We start from the raw sequence: 21,429 nt of genomic DNA, 5'->3' as shown, positions 1-21,429 counted from the left end.
TTGTCATGGTCAGTGCTCCCTTTGCATGAAGGTCATGCAGTCTGTCCCATATATCCTTTGCTGATGTATATTTTCCAAGATTCTTCTTCACAGAATCAGACAGTCCATCCAAGATTAGTTTTGCTGCTTGTGCATCATACTCCATGGATTCTTTATCCATCTTGCTGTCATTAATCACTGACTCCCAGACTTCAATCCCCTCAGACATTAGGAAAGCCCTCATCATTATTTCGCATACATCAAAGTTTCCATCAAACTTTGGAACCTCAAATACAATGCTTTCAAATAGATTCCCTTCTAGTTTAGTAGAGGAGGGAGACACATTTTTAACAGCCCTGGAGACTTTCTTCTTTGACCTTGCCATTCTTATCTAGGCTTTAAATACTTGACTGTGTTTTTTTAATCACTGACTGTTTATAACAGTAACACAAATGAAAGCTTGAGGAATACCTTAATCCTTTTCGCTAAGGCTTCACACTGCTGGAGAAGTTTGACTGCTGCTACAACACCTTCCTTCAGCTTCTTTGAGTCTTCAAAGAGCCTGGACTGGCTCTGATACCACTGTTGGGTATTTTTCAATGGGGAAAATACCAAAAACCATTCAAGCAAATACCACAGAGGCAATGCTCTGTTTTTACTGTTCCAGGATCATTTGCAGAGAACCTCTTTCAAAAAAAATAACTCAGAACAGAGTATTACACAGCCATAAAATCATTTCAATTCATTAAAACAAAAACACTGATACACATTCATCCTCTTTCACTCAGAGGGATCTACCAAAAACTTGCATTCAGCAAAAAACAAAAACTCTGTCTTTTTTTTTTTCCACCTGAGAGTTCACTGTGCTGGGTTTACTGCTGTAAAACCCATTTTACATTCACTGCTGTAAAACTATTTTTACACATACTACTGTAAAAATATTTTACACATACATCTGAGTGAAATCCCTTTTTTTTCACATTCCTGGGTTTTCACATTACAAAAAAAAACGTATGCATTCTTTTCTTTTTGCGTTTCAATGCAAATCCAATTCATTAATAAAATCTATGCACTACTGTGCACTGTCTTCACCTGCTTCATGCGTGCTCTCCTATTTTCTTCACTCGCACTGTTGTGCATAAACTTCTATTTCATTTTTTGCTCCACACCGAGCTCTCACACTACATACATACCTTTTTTTTTATTATAATGAGAAAACTGGATTATTTGTGCACTGCTGTGCAACACTTCAACTCACTCCAGCTTCCGCTGCACTCCCATTTCACAATGGCCAACTCTTAAAAAACATTACCACTCACAGAGCCATCACACACCATTTCAATACAATATGGGCGCAGCCACACTACATAAAACTGCTGCACGTTACCATTATACTACAATCTAAAAAACTGCTACACATAGATTTATTTACGACTTATATAAAACATATATATAAAAAAATATATAAACCTATGCGCCCATACCCATATTAATGGGTCTTCACCAAAACAATACGACCAACCATTAAGAGCATTAACGCTTCCATCCTCGGCGGTCAGCAGAAAAGTCAAACACTCCACGCAATGCATTGATTTGATGCGGGTCGTATGCAGCTTCGGAGATCGACGGTGGAGGATGAAGAAGCAAATCGGACGGTGGAGATTGATATCGGAAGGCAGCTTGTTGCTGAGCTTTACCTCCCGATGGGTCAAAGTTGCCTACGTCAGGCGAGAGCCACGTGCCTGCACCAAAACACATCGGAGCAACGAATACGGAAACTGCTTTTCCGGAAAAGCGGTGCGATATGTTTCTGGGCAGTTTTGTGGTTTTGCAGGCGGTTTTGGTTGATAGCGTACGGCAGCGTTGAAATTAGATTTCAACAACCTGCAGTGTTCACTCCTCCATGTGCTTGAATGGTATGATAATCGTATTCAAAATTCATAACTTAATTGGTGAGTCCAGTTGGTGAGTCATTGGGACTTTGTCAGGAAACATAAATTCGTTTTTCTTTTGGTTTATCACAATCAAACTCTCAATAATAAAATTAGCTTAACAAGTATCATTATATTCAACTTTGAGAAAAAAACAAAAACTAAACTTAACCTAACCATAAACGAACTTGACCAGAAAGATTCGGAATCAAGCCTCGAATTTAAAATTTACTTGGAATATATAAATATGGTGACAGTTGTTTTTAATAACTAGTTGTGTGTGTGAATTATTTATTTATTTATTATATATAATAAAAAAAATATGGGTTAAATGTGGGAGGGAAAATAAGTCTCCATTAATAATATTATAAGGTTTTTTTATGTCAATTTAAGTGGATGAGGATTTATTGTTTTTTATTTTTTATTTTTGATTATCAAGGGAATATGTTCAACAGCTGTTTACTCTGAATGCTTATTAAGGGTTCCACTCTAGTGTGCAGCTGCTTACTCTGAATGCTTATTAAGGGCTCCACTCTCATGTGTTACAGAGTTTGTTAAATTTCATTGGCTTTTAATAAATTTTAAAAATTAGATTCCCTCCGGGCCCACCAATTTTTTAGGGATTTGAGATCAAATTTTAATAAGTCCCTCAATGATTATTTCTTCATTATTATTTGAAATATTTTATTTAGCAAAATGGTCTATTACTTTTAATAAATTTAAAAAATTATATTAGTGCCAAGTGACTTACTACTGACCAATTTTTTAGAGATTTGAGATTATTCCAATTCTAATAAGTTCTTCCATGATTAATCAGATAACTGTATGCACTAATAAAACATTCTTCCTATTATAACAATTTTTTTATTATATTTATAAAACTTTCTGTTATATCAACCATATTAATATTTTTAATATAATTATACTAATTAATTCTACATCACCAAAACAATACTTAAATATTTTAATATAATTATATTAATTAATTCTATATCACCAAAAATATACTTGAATCAAATGATAATATAAAATCATGTCTCCTCATGTGGAAAGACATGACTATTCTAGAGTACTCATAGTCATTCTCGAGTACTCGTTGAACTTAGTTTTTGTCTGTAGTCCTATATGATTTTTCTTAAGAAGGTATTGTTTGTTTGCCATTTAATATTGTTTGTTTGCCATTCAAAATGGCACTTTTCCATTTAAAACTGTCACAATCGTGCTCTTTTATTTGGCTAAATTACATTGAATCTAAAACATTTGCCATTAATTTTTGTAAAATTGTAATAATTATTTAATATTTTCTAATTACACGGCATACTGTTGGTTAACATTATTATTATTTTTATTTAAAATTATGCAAATTTTTAATATATACATGTAAAAGTAAATAGGGATTTATCAATGTAATTGGGAATAACAGTTTGCGTTAGTATAAACCTTTCGTATATTTCTTAGAGAGGAAAAGTACTAATGATAAGGAAAAAATATCATAATTATTAAATAAAATTTGAAAAAAAATTGCAAATTCTTAAATTTTAAATAATAACCACCAACCTCTTCTATCTATAAACTGTAATCAATAAATATAAATATAAATATAAATATAAATATATAAATATAAATAAATAAATATATATATATATATATATAATATAATAAATTGAATACTAACCCCCATACATTTATGATTTATTTTAACATTACGAACAATCAAACACATTTAAAAAGTTAAAAAACTTTCCACAGCACCAATGATTCCAAGACTGTTCGGAATACATGTTAAACAATTTAACATTGTTAAGGTTAAAGCAGGACGTTAAGATTTCTCGAAAATTTTTAAGTCTATGAAGGTTATAATTAATTAATAAATATATGAAAAAAACGCTAGTTTTATATTGGATATAAAGTGGAGTACTTTTGTCCCAAAAAAACACGAAGAAACGACCTTGTGAAAAGGAGGGGATTTCATATATTTAACAATAGACTACTACTCAAAAGAAGAGTCTCCATCCTTATAAAAACCAAAATAATAGATATGACTTTATGGTTTTTCTTTTGTTACTAAGAAAACAATGTTTAATTACAAATTACTCAAATTCAACAAAAATCAAAGTAGTTTGAAAAGTATATGCAACATTTTATGTGAGAGGAAACACACTCTCTTCTTGGGTAGTATTATCCACAATATAGTTATATCAAACGATGCTTAAAGATGGATGAAGACCTTCTTTAAATAAACCGTTCTCCACAGTGTTTGATTCCCGAAAAATATTTCGAAATGAAATGGATTCGAATGATTGTTTTAATATTTTTATGCAATCCAACCAACAACATAGATTAGGTGGCGCAAAATTGGTCTGGCCCTGAATGTCATCAATGATATGAATATGTAATCAAGTTGTAGCCTCTTTGTGAACCATATTAGACCCTCAGGTTCTAGTATTTCTGCTCTAGTGTTGGAACAAGATCCTTCGTTCCAGCATAGTTTGTATTAAGTTTGAGAACTTATCGTAAGCCATGCCCCAAAGCCACAGATGTTTTCGTGTGTGGCCCCGTCAAATAGTCCTTATAGAAAGAGAAATTTTGGGTGGATTGATCTCATACGAGTCCCTTTCACTAGGTGTGTAAGGCCCTTTTTGAGAATTCGTCCATGCGAAGATGTAGAAGCATATCTCGGGAACATTAGCTGGAGCCCCCTCAAAAATACAAAAAATTATTGCATGCCAGGTCTCTGAGAAAACGAATAAATGGAACAACTTGTGCTTCCCATGGCAGGATACCCACCATTTAATACAAAGTTCCATTGTGGAGAAAATTCGAGGAGGAAGTTTTAGCATCAAAAATACCTATGTCCATACCTGCAAAGTCACCGAGCGTTGCAGAAAAAGATGTAAGACAGTTTCCAAGGATTGTCTGCAAATTGGACACCAGCTCGGTCCTTGAAAACCCCTTTTGCACAAATTGTCCCACGTAAGGATCTTATTATGGCAAGATAACAAGACAATTAAGATAATCTTCAAGGGAACTTTTCATTTCTAAACTTTATAAAACCAGCTAGTTTTAGTCAAGGAGTAGTATGCAAAAAGTATATTCCTATAGACATCCGAGACCACCACGAAACCGAGATGTAATTTCCCAAACCAAGTAAGTGTATCTCCCTTCTTTTTCTTACATAGACCGACCATTCGAAGAACTTGTATGTATTGTCTCCATGCAGTAGAGGATTCTCCAGCCAAGCTAATGTCCGTAGCATCCTTCCAAATAGGATAGTGGTCAATTCACTGCTTAATAACCTAGTCCAAAAAGAAGATATCTCTGGCATTAAAAAAATCAATAATTTCTTTTGGGAGAGAGTTAGAAGAACATCCTCTGATCAAATGGTATAAGAAAATTAGAATATGGTTCCCTTTACCAATGGACCACTAGAGCATATGTAAAAACCATCTTTTAACCTTGTGGAAGCTCGGCCAAATGTTAGAACCCGATCTAAGACCAACATCTCCTCTTCTATACCATTCTGTGATGTTCTGCCTCTTTAAATACTTCACCTTAATTATATATTGCCATAGTCCCTTGCGAAAGAAAGCCCGCCAAATGGATTTTATGAGAAGTGCCCAACCAAATACCCGCGTGTCCAATAAGCCCCAACCACCACTCTCCTTAATCTTTGTAATCGCTTCTTAACTCACCAAGTGAAAATTGAGAGCCTCACTAGCGCTAGACCATAAGAAGCGAGTGAAAATAGGATATATCCTCTTAATAGGAGACATCGAAAGTACAAATAGATGAGACCAGTATACCGATAATTTCTTTAAGACAAATTGTAGGAGAGTATATCTCCTCCCCAGTGAAAACCACCTGTGAGTCCATCTATTTAGTTTGTTTTGAAATTTATCTAGAAGCCAAGACCAATCCCCAACTCTGTAATTATTCAAATTCAGTCTAAAACCCAGGTAGGTGAACCCATCCTCCAACTTTTTGATCTCAACACCAAAAATACCATCTATATATTCAATCTCCTCCCTATCACCATTAGAAAACAGAAGGGTCGAATTACTTCCATTTGCAACCAAGCCAAATGTCACTCCATATCTCATAATAATAGAGTGTAGAACAACCCATTGAGTCTGCAAGTCCAATCCAAAGGTGAGAACATGATCAATTAAAAACAAATCAGAAATAGTAAGATTATGTTCCAATTTGATTCCTTTGAAAGTATCCATATTTCTAGCCTCTCTAATCTTTAAACATAGACCATCCATAACAATAGTGAAGAGAAGAGGTGACAATAAGCCAATTTTGATTAGAATAAGACAATGGAATTCCAAATCAACATAATCATAGGCCTTATCTAGGTCCAATTTCATAACCACTACCTCTAATCTCTTAGAGTGAATTGAGTGTATTCACCCCTAGGTAGTAGCAATAGCATCACGTATCAACCGGATTGAGAGGAAACTGAATTGTTCGCGAGATATATACTTGGAGAGAATCGCCTTGATTTGACCAAAAATAATCTTGGAAATCAATTTATTGGTAATATTACAAAGGGAAATAAGCCTATAATCCAACAAGGAGTGAGTGTGAGATGCCTTAGGAATGAGAACTAAAAAAGTGGATTTTATGGGTCCAAAAATGTGCCGAATGGTGCAAGATTCCTTAACTAAATCCAATAGGTCTTGTTCCATCAACTCAAAAAAATGTATAAACAACTCCACCATCTTGCCATCTGGACCAGAACTTTTGTTCTTCCCAAAGGATTTCAGTACTCGAAGTATTTCCTCCATAGTGACAAGAAGAAGTAGGCCCACATTACAAGCATCTGAAAACAAGGTGGAGTAATTCTCAATCAATAATTGTTCTTCAATATTAACACCAACACAAGACAATAATATACCTTCAAAATATGTGACAACCTCCCTTTGTATCTCCGAGGTGTAATATACTATGTCCCCATTGACAGAATCAATATCCGATACAGTGTTAATGTTCCTTTTTCTATTATCATACTTGTGATAAAACACTGTATTATGATTGCCCTGACTAATCCATATTGTCGCGATCTTGAGCTTCTAGGAGGTCTCTTGTGCACTTAAAATTGTCCTCTTTTTTCCTCGAATTCCTTCAGCCTCACTAGGTCCAATTGAGAAGGAGTTGCAAGATCCATAAAAAGTCCGAGACTGAAAATATCATCATTTATACTCTATAGATCGATGATCATCTATGTTTTCCGTCATTCCCAAGTCCTGGCATTTCTCTTTAGTCTATTAAGTTTCTTAGAAATATGTTTCATATTTGAGTTCCCAGGGTCGATTATTTTAGTACTCCATATAGTATTCACCATCATGTTAAATTCTTCATCATCTAGCCAAACTCTAGTAAATTTGGAAGGAATCCCCTTCTGCAAATCCTCCCTTCTCCATTGTACAACTATCGATAGATGATTCGATATGTATGTCCTTTCCATCCAAGATCTCAGATTTCCCACGAGCTCCACTAAATTCTCATGTGGAAAAAAATGGTCTAGTCATTTACCAATATGGTCTTCCCCCTCCCTGCCATTACTCTAGGTAGGAGTCAAAAGAAAAGGGTGAATATCCACCATATGATTCTCCGCATAGAGGTCATATCGGCGCATAACCAAGGGATCTCTGTGGATCTAAGCACCCCAAAATTATTCCATCGAAATAGTGGCATTAAAATTCCCTACAATAATTAAAGAACCAATCTTCACAATCCCACAGGCTTCCAACTTATCCCAAAAAACCAACCTGTCTTTGCATGGAGCGTATAAATTGAGGAGGTGGATACAACTAGAGATACCTTAAATGTGCCCAGATAATAGTATACCTGGAAAAAACTGTAGGATTTCAAATTAGCCCATCTAGGGTACCATAAAGCCACAATTCCACCTGATAAATGACATGAATCAATTGCCACAAGGTGCCACTTTGGAAAAATAGAGAGGAAACTCTCAATGGCCTTATGTTTATTCGACAGTTGTATGAGAATAATGATATGGTGAACTACCTGGATAAGGTTTATAAGGGAGAGTATCTTAGTGACATCACCAAGGTCACGAATATTGAATAATATAATATTCATCAAGAAGACCATGCCTCAGGAAAATCAGTTGTAAGGGCCCGTGAATTAGTTGTCAAGATAATGGGAAAGCCTATGAGATATGAATCTCTATAAAAATCCAAGACTTTGGCCGATGACTTACCCAAAAAATGTTGTCTTCACTTCCCCTCCTATGTCGCACAGTAATTTTAAAGGAAAATCTAGGGCTAATGCTCAGAATAAAAGAAGGATCCCTAGCCTTGTGAATGGATAAAGTCGTCGATTCCATAACTAGGTTTTGCATAAAAAAGTCTAAGTCGTTACACACTGAGTTGTGGGGAGAGGATTCAAGGTTGTGAACAGGTGGGGAAGGTGGGGGAAGTGGGTCCATGGATGGGAGGGAAGTACCAGTATACAAATTCTCTTCACCAAAGTCAATAGGAGGGAGATTGGAAGCCTCACAAGGATTCACCGAAATTCCAGAGGAAGTCAGTGCATGTATGGAAGGCTCAAATGGAGGGGCGGGAGTGTGTGGAATGGGATGGTTAGGTGACGAGACTAGACTAGGCAGAGGATCACTTCTTCCCATGAACGCAAATCCCATAATAGCACCCCCAAGATGATCCAACAAAGTCACATGAGAAGAAGGGGGTGAGGAGGAAAAGGAGGAAGGAAGAGCAATTGCATGCAAAGAAGAAACACAGGTCAATGGGTAAATACCTTGTCCAGAATGTTTCTAAAAGGGCTTCGAAGCCTCCCGCCAATGTTGCCCATGCCCGTCCAAATGTCCCTGGCCACCCATATGAACAGTGGAAATCTGTGAGCATCTGTCCATGAGATGTCATCAAGGAATGAACACTAAATTTATTAGGTTGAGAATCGTACCATAATAGATACCCAATGAGAAGATGATAATGATAGACTTATTAGGTTGTGAATCACAAAACTTAGTGGCCTTCTTACACCTAATTATAAAAATGTTATAATACGAAATGACTTTAATAATACGAAATGTAATACTACAATGAAATGGTTTTCCTACCTTCCTTTTTCTTTGCCTTGAGAACCTTTGGGTGATCCTTGAATGTATGGGTGTGAATTCCCAAGTAAGGAGGAGTGGCATTGGATCTAGAAGGCTCTTGAGATCAATGATGCCTAGCCTTGAGAAGGGAATTATGAATACATTGTATTTGTAGCTTTGGGATTAAAATAAGGACCTTCCAATGTCAGGTTTCCATTATCTCTGTCAAATGTCGATAATCCATATCCATTTATTTTGGAGTCCCATAAGTTATTACATCGATGCCTTCATGAATGGTTCGCCATGTAGGATCCCCCTTCATTTTGTTTTTCTTAGTGGCTCCTCCACTAGATTGTGATTGTTTCCCTTCCCCTATTTTTTCCATGCCTTGTTTCTCCTGAGGTGAATCCTTTATATTTTGTCTCTTCCTCTTTAGAGAGGGATTCATAGATCTTATGAGTTCTTGGTGTGTGATCTAGGATTGCTTTATTATGATTATTAGGGTTTCTCCTCCTTTAATGTACCCTAATGAAGCCATGCTAATCCATTTTTTGAGCAGGAGGTTGTGAGAGATATCTAGGAATAAGTGAGAAATCTCAAAAGAGGTGACCATACTTGCGACATCACCTACATCTGAAGGGAATGTGTTCATATTCTATCAACTATTTCTAGACTGAATCTTGATAGGAAATGTCAATGGATGCAAGGAGAGGTTGTGTTATGTTCATATATACGTAGATCTTAGCATAGGATATGTAACATACCCATTTTGTGGCTTATGACGTTGTGATAAACTAACTCAGGGCATTGTTTATTCCTTCTAAGGTTTCTTCTACGCATAAATTTCTAGGCAAAGAGAAGAGACTGATACACACCAAAGCCAATTTAAATTCTTCATTCTCTAGGCTAAATATTTTAGTCCATGATATGAGGAACAATCCTATCAAGTTGTAGAAATACAATCCATTCTCAAAAATCTAGTTTCTATATTATAGACCGGTAAAGATCATTGTGAAGAACACTTTTGCTCCTAATTCTAGATCTATTTATCCCTCGGGTTTCCACTTATTCTAAATCCACCATATCAAGGCCTTTTTCTTAAGGACAAAGTCTCAGATATTTCCCACTGAGGGAATGCTCTTGCATATACTGTATATACTCCCCTATCTTTGTGGATTTTACTTCAAATTTAGGATCTTCTATAGCCTATGGTAGAGAATGACCTACATTGCGATACTGCTAAGCTAATCTTACAGGAGGGTCTATTCCGTACTTGGTGTTATTCCCTTGAACCACATGGTTACCTTTTTGGTTGGTCATGTGTTGTTTGTCCCCCAAAATTACATTAATGATAGGAGGAGGTAAGACCCCGTCCACCATCCTTAATCATATGATGTAGACACACTACGCTAACCCTAACAAAGTGTTGAGATCATGACTAAAATCTTATTCCTTCATATTGAAAACATTTCATTTTTTATCTTATTAAAAAAAAAGCTTAAAAATTTCCAAAAGTATTTAATAACAAAATTTAGAATATAAAAATGACTAAAATATTAATTTACAGAAAACTAGGACCAACCTAGATCCATCTACTCTAGATCTATTAAGTTTCAAGAGGGATTAGATCTCTCAAGGTGCAAACACTTTTTTGAGTGAAGAACTTGAGGAAAGGATTGCACCTTGAGAGATTTTATCCCTCGAGGAACTTGATAGATCTAGAGTTATGATGGATCTAGGCTTGTTTCATTATTAATATTTATCTATCTATCTATTTATTTATTTATTTGTGACTAGAGGAATCGACAACTAGGCTAGTCTCGTACTTGTGCGACACAAGATCAATTCCAACCACTACCACTATAAACTCTAGGCGCCTTCGTAGGCCCCATTCCCTACACAAGGTGAATAAGGGGGTTTCAATATTAAACCTCCTCACATTAATAGTTCATTTACATGGTCATTATTAAGATGCACCAAAAATAATTAATAATTAATTAGACATTATAACATCTCTTCCCTACTAAATTATAAAATCACTACAATAATACCATTTTATAAAATCAATAATAACTAATTATAAAACATCACTCACATACATATTCATAAAAAATCATTATATAAAAATATATTACATAATATATATATATATATATATATATATATATATATATATATATATATATATATATATATATATATATATATCTTTTCTAGTTAAGACTAACCTAAGTACCCACTGGGGATTTGAACTGGTGACCTATCACAAGGAGTGCCTTAACAACGCACCCATTCACCGTCAATCCAAAGCCCCATGGGCATAATATCAAAATATATTACATAAAAGAATATGCGAATACTTATCATACTTATGCTTCTGGATAATATGAAGAGCTAAATTTAGTAAATGAATATTGTGGAGTACACATAAAAGATGTGGGAATTGATTCTCTTCATTACCTATTTTTATTAAATATTTTATTTAAATAATTAAAATCTTACAAACAAAATATAAGTACTTTGGATTACATATAAAAAGATGTGAAAATTAATTGAATTACCTATGATGATGTGGAAATTAATTCTCTTCATTGAATACATTTTTTAAATATCTTATTTAAATAATTAAATTTTATAAATAAAGTATAAATGCTTTGGGAAAATTAATTATCTTGGTTAAGTACTTTTAATAAACATTTTTTTATAAAATATCTAAAATAATTAAATATATTAAAGAATCTAGAATTTAAACCATTTCCTTTTAACCTACTTCAACATCAAACCTCCTCACACTAATACTTCATTTACATGGCCATTATTAAGATGCCCCAAAAACAATTAATAATTAGTTAGACATTATAACATCTCTTCCCTACTAAATTAAAAATCACCACAATAATACCATTTTATAAAATCATTAACAACTAATTATAAAACATCACTCACAACCATTATATAAAAATATATTGCATAAAAGAATATGCGAATATTTATTATACTTATGCTTCTCGATAATATGAAGAGCTAAATTTAGTAAATGAATACTTTGGAGTACAAATAAAAAAATGTGAGAATTGATTATCTTCATTAACTATTTTTATTAAATATCTTATTTAAATAATTAAAATCTTAGAAACAAAATATAGGTACTTTGGGTTACATATAAAAAAGATGCGAAAATTAATTGACTTACCTCTGATGATTTGAAAATTAATCCTCTTCGTTGAATACATTTATTAAATATCTCATTTAAATAATTAAAATTTTACAAACAAAGTATGAATGCTTTGGGGAAAATTAATTTTCTTATTTTTATTAAATATTCTTTTATAAAATATCTAAAAAATTAAATACATTAAAAAAAACCTAGAATTTAAACCAGTTCCTTTTAACATATTTCAAACAATTTTTTTAATACTTTAAACAATCTTCCATCTCTAAATACTTTATACAATGTTTTTTAAATGTTCCAAATATTTTAAGTTTGCAAATAAATTAATTTTAAGGGAAAGAGAAATCCAGTCAAAAAGCGACATTAACATGCGAAAAATTGTTCATATTTTTTTAATAATCTGGCAAGCCAAACATTCAAAAAGAAAAATTTAAATAGCATTAGATAGCGAAAGTATGGTGGTGAAAAGATCGCATGTTTTGACAATTTAAACCTCCGAGCTCCGCATTTGCCCAACTACAATGATTGTACCAGTGGAGCTCGTGGAAATTTGAGCAGAGTGTACTCTCATGAAGTTACATAAATGGCACCTACTTCACCAAACTCTCCTCTTCTGATGTCGGCGCTGACCATGAAATTTGAAAACTCCGCACAGGACTACTCCTTCAGGAGAAACATCCACTGTATTTGTACGCCTGCACTACAGAAAGCAATCAATCAACCACTCCCCTTTTTAATATTAGATGAATTCTTTTTCCCTCTTTTGAATTTGCTCCTCTCCTCATGTCTGTACAGTATACATCCGCCCTCTAAGAGATTAGAGGTAGTGGTTATGAAATTGGACCTAGATAAGGCCTATGACTATGTTGATTTGGAATTCCATTGTCTTATTCTAATCAAAATTGGCTTATTGGTGCACAACGTGTGTATTGTGTGTTCGATTACTAACACTGTGCATGGGCAGCTGAGCTCAATATTTTATGACAAATCTTGCCAGACGGTGCTGTCGGTAGTGAAAGCCGGGGTGAAGCAGGCGGTCGCCAAGGAGCAAAGGATGGGGGCTTCACTTCTCCGCCTTCACTTCCACGACTGCTTCGTTAATGTAAGTACGACAATTCATTTTATTATTATTGATTGAACCAGCTTAATGGTGATATTTTGATTTCGAAGCAACTCTGATTCTCCGTGCAGGGTTGCGATGGGTCCGTTCTGTTGGATGACTCTCCGAAAATTACTGGCGAGAAAACGGCTATTCCCAATGCCAATTCGGCGAGGGGGTTCGACGTGATCGATACCATAAAGAGTCAGGTCGAGAAATCTTGCAGCGCAGTCGTTTCCTGTGGTGACATTCTAGCCATTGCTGCTCGTGATTCTGTTGTTGAATAAGTGTTTTCTTTTCTTTTCTGAGATTTGAACCATTATAGAATGATCTAATATGTATTACCAATGTATTATGTGTTATCAATTTTTTGATATGTAAATATAGTTTATAATGTAAAATTAAAAATAGTGTTTGCATTTTAATCAAGAAATTTATTCTTGGTAATGATTAATTTTTTCTAATGATTAAGATAAATACATGTGTATCTTTTTATTGTTTAAATTATTTTTTTAAATATATAAAATCTAGAAAGTTTTTTTTAAACATTTAGATTATGTAGACTACATAATATAAATTTGCAATTTTATGTAATTTTAATAAGTCTTTTTTAACTAAATTAACCTTTTTAATTAAAGTGGAAAAATAACCAAAATGTTTTATAATATTTTAATCAAAAGCTTATTTTTATTTTTTCTAATGTCTTTATATAATATATAAATGTAAGCATACACTACACTGAATTATTTTAAGTTTTATTACTGATTCATATAACATGGATGTTTAAATAATTTATTTAAGACTTCTATTGAAATATTTAGAAAGAAAATATATATTTTTTAATTATTGTATTTTTTTTAAATACTTAACACAAATATTTTAGTTTTAGCTTTTATAGTGAAGGTGAAATATTTTTACAATGTTTTCTTTATAATAAGTTGTAATCAACTAGAAAAACATAGTAAAAATAAGATTCTACTCCATTTTGGACACTTAAATTAGAGTAAAAATAAACTTATTAATATTTTGTAATATATTTTATTAAAATTATATAGTCATTGTTACTTTTATTATAGCCACACATTTATTTTTCTTTTAATATTTTATTTAAATTTAACACTTACTCAAATACACCTCCCATGATATTGAACTTTAAAATGACCCTCTCACCCAAAACCAATAATTTAAGTAACCTATTCATTACAATGCGCCTCTCGCCTAGACGCAATAAGTTTTATCTGTTCATATCATGTAATGATCAATATATTTTGTAAAATGGTTGATTACCAGCTGGGCGGCCCTTCGTGGACGGTAATGTTAGGGAGACGAGACTCAACAGCAGCAAGTAAAAGCGGTGCAAACAATAACATTCCACCTCCCACTTCCAGTCTAAGCAAACTCATCTCACACGATAACATTCCACCTCCCACTTCCAGTCTAAGCAAACTCATCTCACTATTCCAAGAGCAGGGGCTCTCTACAAAGGAAATGGTTGCACTCGCAGGTATTGTTATTGGTTAAGACATTAATGATCATAAAATTACATTAGGAATAATGTCTACTGATTGGAGAAAATTAATGGTTGCACTCACAGGTATGGTTATTTCTTCATGCATAAAATTACATTATGAACGGCAAAAATTGATATTTGTGGATGGATTAAAAGTAAATTGTATTTTGGTTAAAAGATTTTAGTTTTAGTAGTGATTTGGCAAACAATTTGTTTTAGTGATTTGGTAACCAATTTGTTTACTTAATAATTATATTCCATAACAATTTAATATATTATAATCTAGGATTTATAAAATAACCAAATTCTCTAATATATTATAACCTAGAATTTATAAAATAACCAAATTCTCTATAAATTATTATTTCAATTTCATAAATAAATAAATAAATAGAATTGACCTATTACAATATATTCAATGTGTATGTGGTCATACTATCGGACAAGCGCGGTGCTTCAATTGCAGAGCCCATATTTATGTAAATGTGTTAGAAAACCTGCACAGATGAATCTAGCTAGTAAAGGTTGAACACACAGCTTTGCAGAGCAAAAACACTAAAAGAAAATCGAAAGAAGAAAAGAATGATTCAATGAAAATTATGTTACAATGCTCATAATATAGCATTACTGGGTGAAGATCCCAAGGTAATGACTATAGTGGTGATCAATGAGAAGACTCAACACCTACAACAAGTTCCAGAGATAACTAGTCAGTTGCGGAGTTAAAGAATGAGCAAATCAAGGAGTAAATCAAGGAGTAAATCATGAAAAAGGAATTTTGCATGCAATCCCATGCTCTAACTAAAAGTCCGCATGTAGATGTGTAGTAGTTCCAACATGCAAAAGGAATCTTGCATGCAGTCACATGCTCTAACTAAGAGTCATGTAGATGTGTAGTAGTTCCAACATGCAAAAGGAATCTTGCATGCAGTCACATGCTCTAACTAAGAGTCATGTAGGTGTGTAGTAGTTCCAACGCCCCCCCTGAACACCACTATGGGGAAAAATAGAAAATTGGCCCTGGCAACTAAGGCCAAAGGTCACCCAAAATACAATGCAACTTGTACTAAAATTGAGGAAAGAGGGAAAACCTCGTGGGAAAAACCCCCCCTCAAAATACAATGTAATCAAAAGAGAAGAGGAAGAAAAATACAGTTGCTAAGCAATCGTGTCCTTCACTCCAAGACGATCACGCAAAGAGCGAAACTTCTGCTCAGTGAATGTCTTGGTGAAGATGTCTGCAGTCTGTTCTGCTGAAGGACAGAACTGCAAATCAATGACCCGATCATGTACTAAGTCTCTGATGTAGTGCATATGGATCTCTATGTGCTTCGTCCGCTGCCGCTGTACTGGATCCCTGCAAAATTTGAGAGTGCTCTGATTGTCACACCAGATGACAATGGGCTGGTGGAACTGGACGCCCAACTCAGTGAGGAAGTGTTGGAGCCACAGAGCCTGAATGGTGATGTTGACTACTCCTCGGTACTCAGCCTCAGCTGAAGAGAGAGCAATAGCAGCTTGCTTCTTGCTTGACCAACAGATAGGGCCAGATCCTAGACTGAGTAAATATTCGGAGGTGGACTTGCGATCAATGCTGTCTCCCGCCCAATCAAAATCTGTGAAGCCAAGGAGATTCAATGAAGTGCCTACTGCATAGTGAATCCCGAAGGTGATGATGCCCTGCACATATCGGAGGATGCGCTTGGCAGCATTCCAGTGTAGCTCATGCGGCTCCTGCATGTATCTGGAAACTACCCCTACTGCGTATGAGAGATCTGGTCTGGAGTGGGTGAGGTACAATAAGCTCCCCACTAGCTGTCGGTAGAGAGTGCTGTCAACTAATGGAGTGTCACCTCCATCCTCAAGGCGGACCCCAGACAAAAAAGGAGTCAGTGCTGGCTTGCAGTCAGTCATGCGAAATCTCTCGAGGAGATCCCGTGCATACTTAGCCTGAGAGAGTTTGATGCCTGTGGCATTCTGGCTGATCTCAAGACCAAGAAAGAAGTGTAATGGACCCATGTCCGTCATTAAGAACCTATCATGCAAGGCCCTCTTGACTGTAGCAATGGCTGAAGCTGAGCTGCCAGTGATTAGGAGATCATCTACATACAAAACTAAGATAAGAAGAGAATCATGTGTCCTAAGCATGTAAACATTCGGATCAGACTTACATCTTTCAAAGTTTTGTGATAAGAGAAAAGAATCCATCTTCGCGTACCAAGCTCTCGGGGCTTGCTTAAGGCCGTAGAGAGATTTCTTCAGTCTGCAGACCAAAGATGAATTCTGAATGAAACCATGTGGCTGCTCCATGTAGATCTCCTCAGATAGGTCTCCGTGAAGAAAGGCATTCTTCACATCCATCTGATGTACTTCCCACCGCTGGGCAGCTGCAATGGCAAGTGTAAGGCGTATGGAATCCATCTTTGCTACTGGAGCAAAGGTCTCGTCATAATCAATGCCATGCACTTGTTGGAAGCCTTTGGCTACTAGCCTTGCTTTCCGTCTGGTGATTTGCCCATCTGCAGCACTCTTGGTCTTGTAGACCCATTTGCATCGGACAAGTTTCCTTCCTGAAGGAAGGGGGACCAGATCCCAAGTCTGGTTCTCGAGGAGGGAGTTATACTCCTCCTCCATGGCGAACTCCCAAGATGGATGCCCAGCAGCCTCAGCATAAGACTGTGGATCAGAAGACTGAACCAAATGACAATGCCAGGAGGGCGATGGTTCAGTGGCAGTGAGGACAAGAGGAGGCTCAATAAACTCTGAGCTAGTCCTCTGCAGATCAGAATTATCCCCCACAAGACCATTTCTAGCAGCTGGTTGGTCTTATGCATATATCTCACGTAAGCTCCTTGTTCTCTGATTTATGACAGGGGAATATGATTCACTGCTGGAAGCCCGATCTGGGCTTGGATGTGGATCATCATTTTCATGCACTAGATTTGTATCTGAAGACTCTGTCTTTGCATCTGCATGCTCTTCCTCGACATCTGCATGATCTGTATCTGCATCTGAATGCACTGAGTCATCATCTCAGACATGAGGTAGATAAAAAGTGTCTCCATGCGGTGCTTGAGGTGCATGCAAGAGACTTTCCTCAAATTTGACACTTCGCTCAATGATGAGCTTGTCCGTAGAGGGAATCAGTAGTCGATATCCCTTCACACCATCAGGGTATCCAACAAAGATGCACTCAATGCTCTGTGGATCAAGAGCTTTCCTCTTTTCAGAGGGGATCCGGGCCCATGCTCGAGAGCCGAAAACACGGAGGTGAGTGACCTCTGGTTTAGTGCCGCTCCAAGCCTCAAAGGGGGTCTGATCCTTGACAGACCTATGAGGAGATCTGTTCTGGATGTAGTTAGCACAATTAAGTGCTTCGGCCCAAAGCTTATGAGGCAGTGACTTGGCATGCAACATGCAGGAAGCCATCTCTTTGAGAGATCGATTCTTTCTCTCAGCAACTCCGTTTTGTTGCGGAGTGTATGGAACTGTATACTGCAACTGTATGCCGGACTGAAGGCAAAGGTTCTAAAGTGCTGTGTTAACATATTCCCCCCCATTGTCTGTACGGAGGGCTTTGATCTTTCTCTCTGACTGTGTCTCAACTAGTGCTTTGAAATCTTCAAAGTGCTCAAAAACTTCAGATTTGTTCCTGAGAAGATACACCCAAGTATACCGTGAGAAATCATCAATAAATGTAAGCACATACCTTGCTTTGTTGATGGAAGGATGAGGAAAAGGCCCCATAAGATCACTATGGATCAGATCTAGAGGAGAGGATGCTCTGTGAGTCTTGCCGGTGTCAAACGTTTCTCTAGGATGTTTGCCAAGAACACACCCTTCACAAACTCCTTTGGAGAAACTGATATTTGGCAAGCCTTCCACCATCTCATTCTTGCTTAGCTGCTGCATATACCTGTAATTTAAGTGACCAAACCTCTCGTGCCAAAGCCTACTACTATCATCAACATGTGTAAGCAATAAGGAGGATTCAGATTCAATAAATTCAGAAAATGTATACAGTCTGGCTCCATTGTTTACCTCACCAGTTGCAATTTTGTCATTGCTATGTAGATCATATATGTTCACTGCATCTGGAGTGAATTCCACTCTCTTTCCGGTGCCGGAATGAGTGATCTGATAAACTGAAAGCAGGTTTACCGAAAGTTTTGGAACATGAAGCACATCTTCAAAGCTTCCGTGTAAAAGTTCCACTCTACCTTTTCCGTGACCTCAATAGGTGAGTCATCTCCCATGAGGATGGGAGGTCCTTTGCATGCATCCAAAGAGGAATAGACTTCCTTTGCAGCAGCCATATGATGTGATGCACTAGAATCTATAATCCATGCATCAGGAGTAGAATTAATTGCAACTAAAGCATGAAAATTGTTACCTTTCCCGTGTGGCGGATCCTCAGTTTTCTTCTTGGCGCCTTGAGGGATGTGGTCCCCAAGGTTGTGCTTCTGAAGGATTTCTGCCATTTGGTCAATTTGTTTCTTCATGCAAGAGGATTCTGGATGGAATCCTCTTTGACAGTAGGTGCATCTGTTTCCTTTCTTCCCTTTCTCATTTCTTGAGCCGGAGGAGTCATTGAAGGGCTTCGTGTACCCTTCCTTCTTTGGATGGGAATGTGCTTTTCCTTTGTCTTTTTGCTGCTGATTTTTCTGATTTGAATCAGATCTGTGATTTTTATTGTGGCTGCCATCATGCACAGCAAGTGCATGTGCTTTTGGAGATTTGATTTTCCCCATGCCAATGAGTTTATCTTGCTCAAAAATAAGGGACTCCATAAATTCTTTGAGAGAAGGCATAGTGTAGGATTTACCTGTTGCGAGCCTTACTGAATGAAATGTAGACACAAAGACGGAGTATTCTGGTCCGAGCTTTGACATAATAGAGAGAACTTGGCGACTCTCCTCCTTGGATTTGTCAATTCCACAACCCTTGAGTTGCAACAATAGATCATTATATTTGGTGAAGAAGTCTTGAATTCTGTCATAGTTCCGCGGATCCAATGATAGCAGTTCCACTTCGAGCAGATGTCCTTTCATCTCATCCTGTTTCCCGTAGAGCTCTTCAACCTTTTTCCAAATCTCATTGGGAGTATTGCAGGCAGATAGATGAAACTGCAACTCTGGAGAGATGCACATGCATATGGATCCGTGGGCCTCATCCATACGGTTGAGGTACTTGGATTTCTCTATGGCTGAAGTGGGTTCCACTTCTGTAGCCATGGTAATCCTGTACAACCCTTTATGACGAAGGTATCGAGCCATTTGATCCTTCCATTCATGATAGTTGTACGGTGTTAGGATCGATGCTTTGGGAAACTCCATTTTTCTGTCAATCTTCGATCTCCAAGCTGTAATACTTGCAAAATAAAGTACTGATGCGCCTTTTATCTAGCAACCTGTGGGCTCTGATACCATGTAAATGTGTTAGAAAACCTGCACAGATGAATCTAGCTAGTAAAGGTTGAACACACAGCTTTGCAGAGAAAAAACACTAAAAGAAAATCGAAAGAAGAAAAGAATGATTCAATGAAAATTATGTTACAATGCTCATAATATAGCATTACTGGGTGAAGATCCCAAGGTAATGACTATAGTGGTGATCAATGAGAAGACTCAACACCTACAACAAGTTCCAGAGATAACTAGTCAGTTGCGGAGTTAAAGAAGGAGCAAATCAAGGAGTAAATCAAGGAGTAAATCATGCAAAAGGAATTTTGCATGCAATCCCATGCTCTAACTAAAAGTCCGCATGTAGATGTGTAGTAGTTCCAACATGCAAAAGGAATCTTGCATGCAGTCACATGCTCTAACTAAGAGTCATGTAGATGTGTAGTAGTTCCAACATGCAAAAGCAATCTTGCATGCAGTCACATGCTCTAAGAGTCATGTAGGTGTGTAGTAGTTCCAACAATTTACAACGATACGAACATATACACTTAGTACTCCACTTCATTGCGCTCAAAATGTCCTCCCACCAACGGCTCTGGAGACAACAACCTGTCGCCATTGGATTACAGTAGTCCCACAGTTTTTGACAAAAACTATTACAGCGATCTGAAAATCAAGAAAGGGCTTCTTCACTCTGATCAGCAACTTTTCAACGGAGGTTCCACAGACTCGCAGGTGACTACCTACGCCTCCAACCAGAACCTCTTCTTTTCGGACTTTGCCGCAGCCATGGTTAAGATGGGAAATATCAAACCTCTCACGGGCACCAGTGGACAGATCCGGAAAAATTGCCGGAAGCCTAACTAACTACTCGAATGACAATCACCTTTGTTTCATTAGAGTGCCATGGAGTTTGGCATAAGCTCATGAGGTATTAAAGCAGAGTGACCCTAATTTAAATAATGTATGCTTCAGGTTGAATAAAATGTTTTTGATACTTTGGAACATTCGTAATGGAACGGAAGTTTAGACGAGAGCTCGAGCGACTCTTTTATTTCACAAGCACCAGTACGGAAAAATTTAAGAAAGCACTATTTTCTTGTGGAAAATCGCAAATTAAGTTACTCATTAAAGTTTGACTGATATTTTCCAAAGAAATATTTAGCTTTCTGGTTTACATGCAGTGTTCACTCCATGTGCTTGAATGGTATGATAATCGTATTCAAAATTCGTAATTTAATTGGTGAGT

General features: G+C 36.3%; 1 pseudogene; it reads left to right on the top strand.

Annotated features, from left to right (window-relative positions):
• The first annotated feature begins 13,001 nt into the window (after window positions 1-13,001).
• Window positions 13,002-21,216, top strand: LOC149138568 (peroxidase P7-like; annotated as a pseudogene).
• The last annotated feature ends 213 nt before the right edge of the window (window positions 21,217-21,429 follow it).

This window comes from Pinus tabuliformis, chromosome X (assembly GCF_031772625.1).
Source record: "Pinus tabuliformis cultivar Carrire ecotype Pingquan chromosome X, CPIR1, whole genome shotgun sequence".
NCBI classification, from domain to species: Eukaryota; Viridiplantae; Streptophyta; class Pinopsida; order Pinales; family Pinaceae; genus Pinus; species Pinus tabuliformis.
This window is presented reverse-complemented; position numbering and strand designations above follow the sequence as displayed.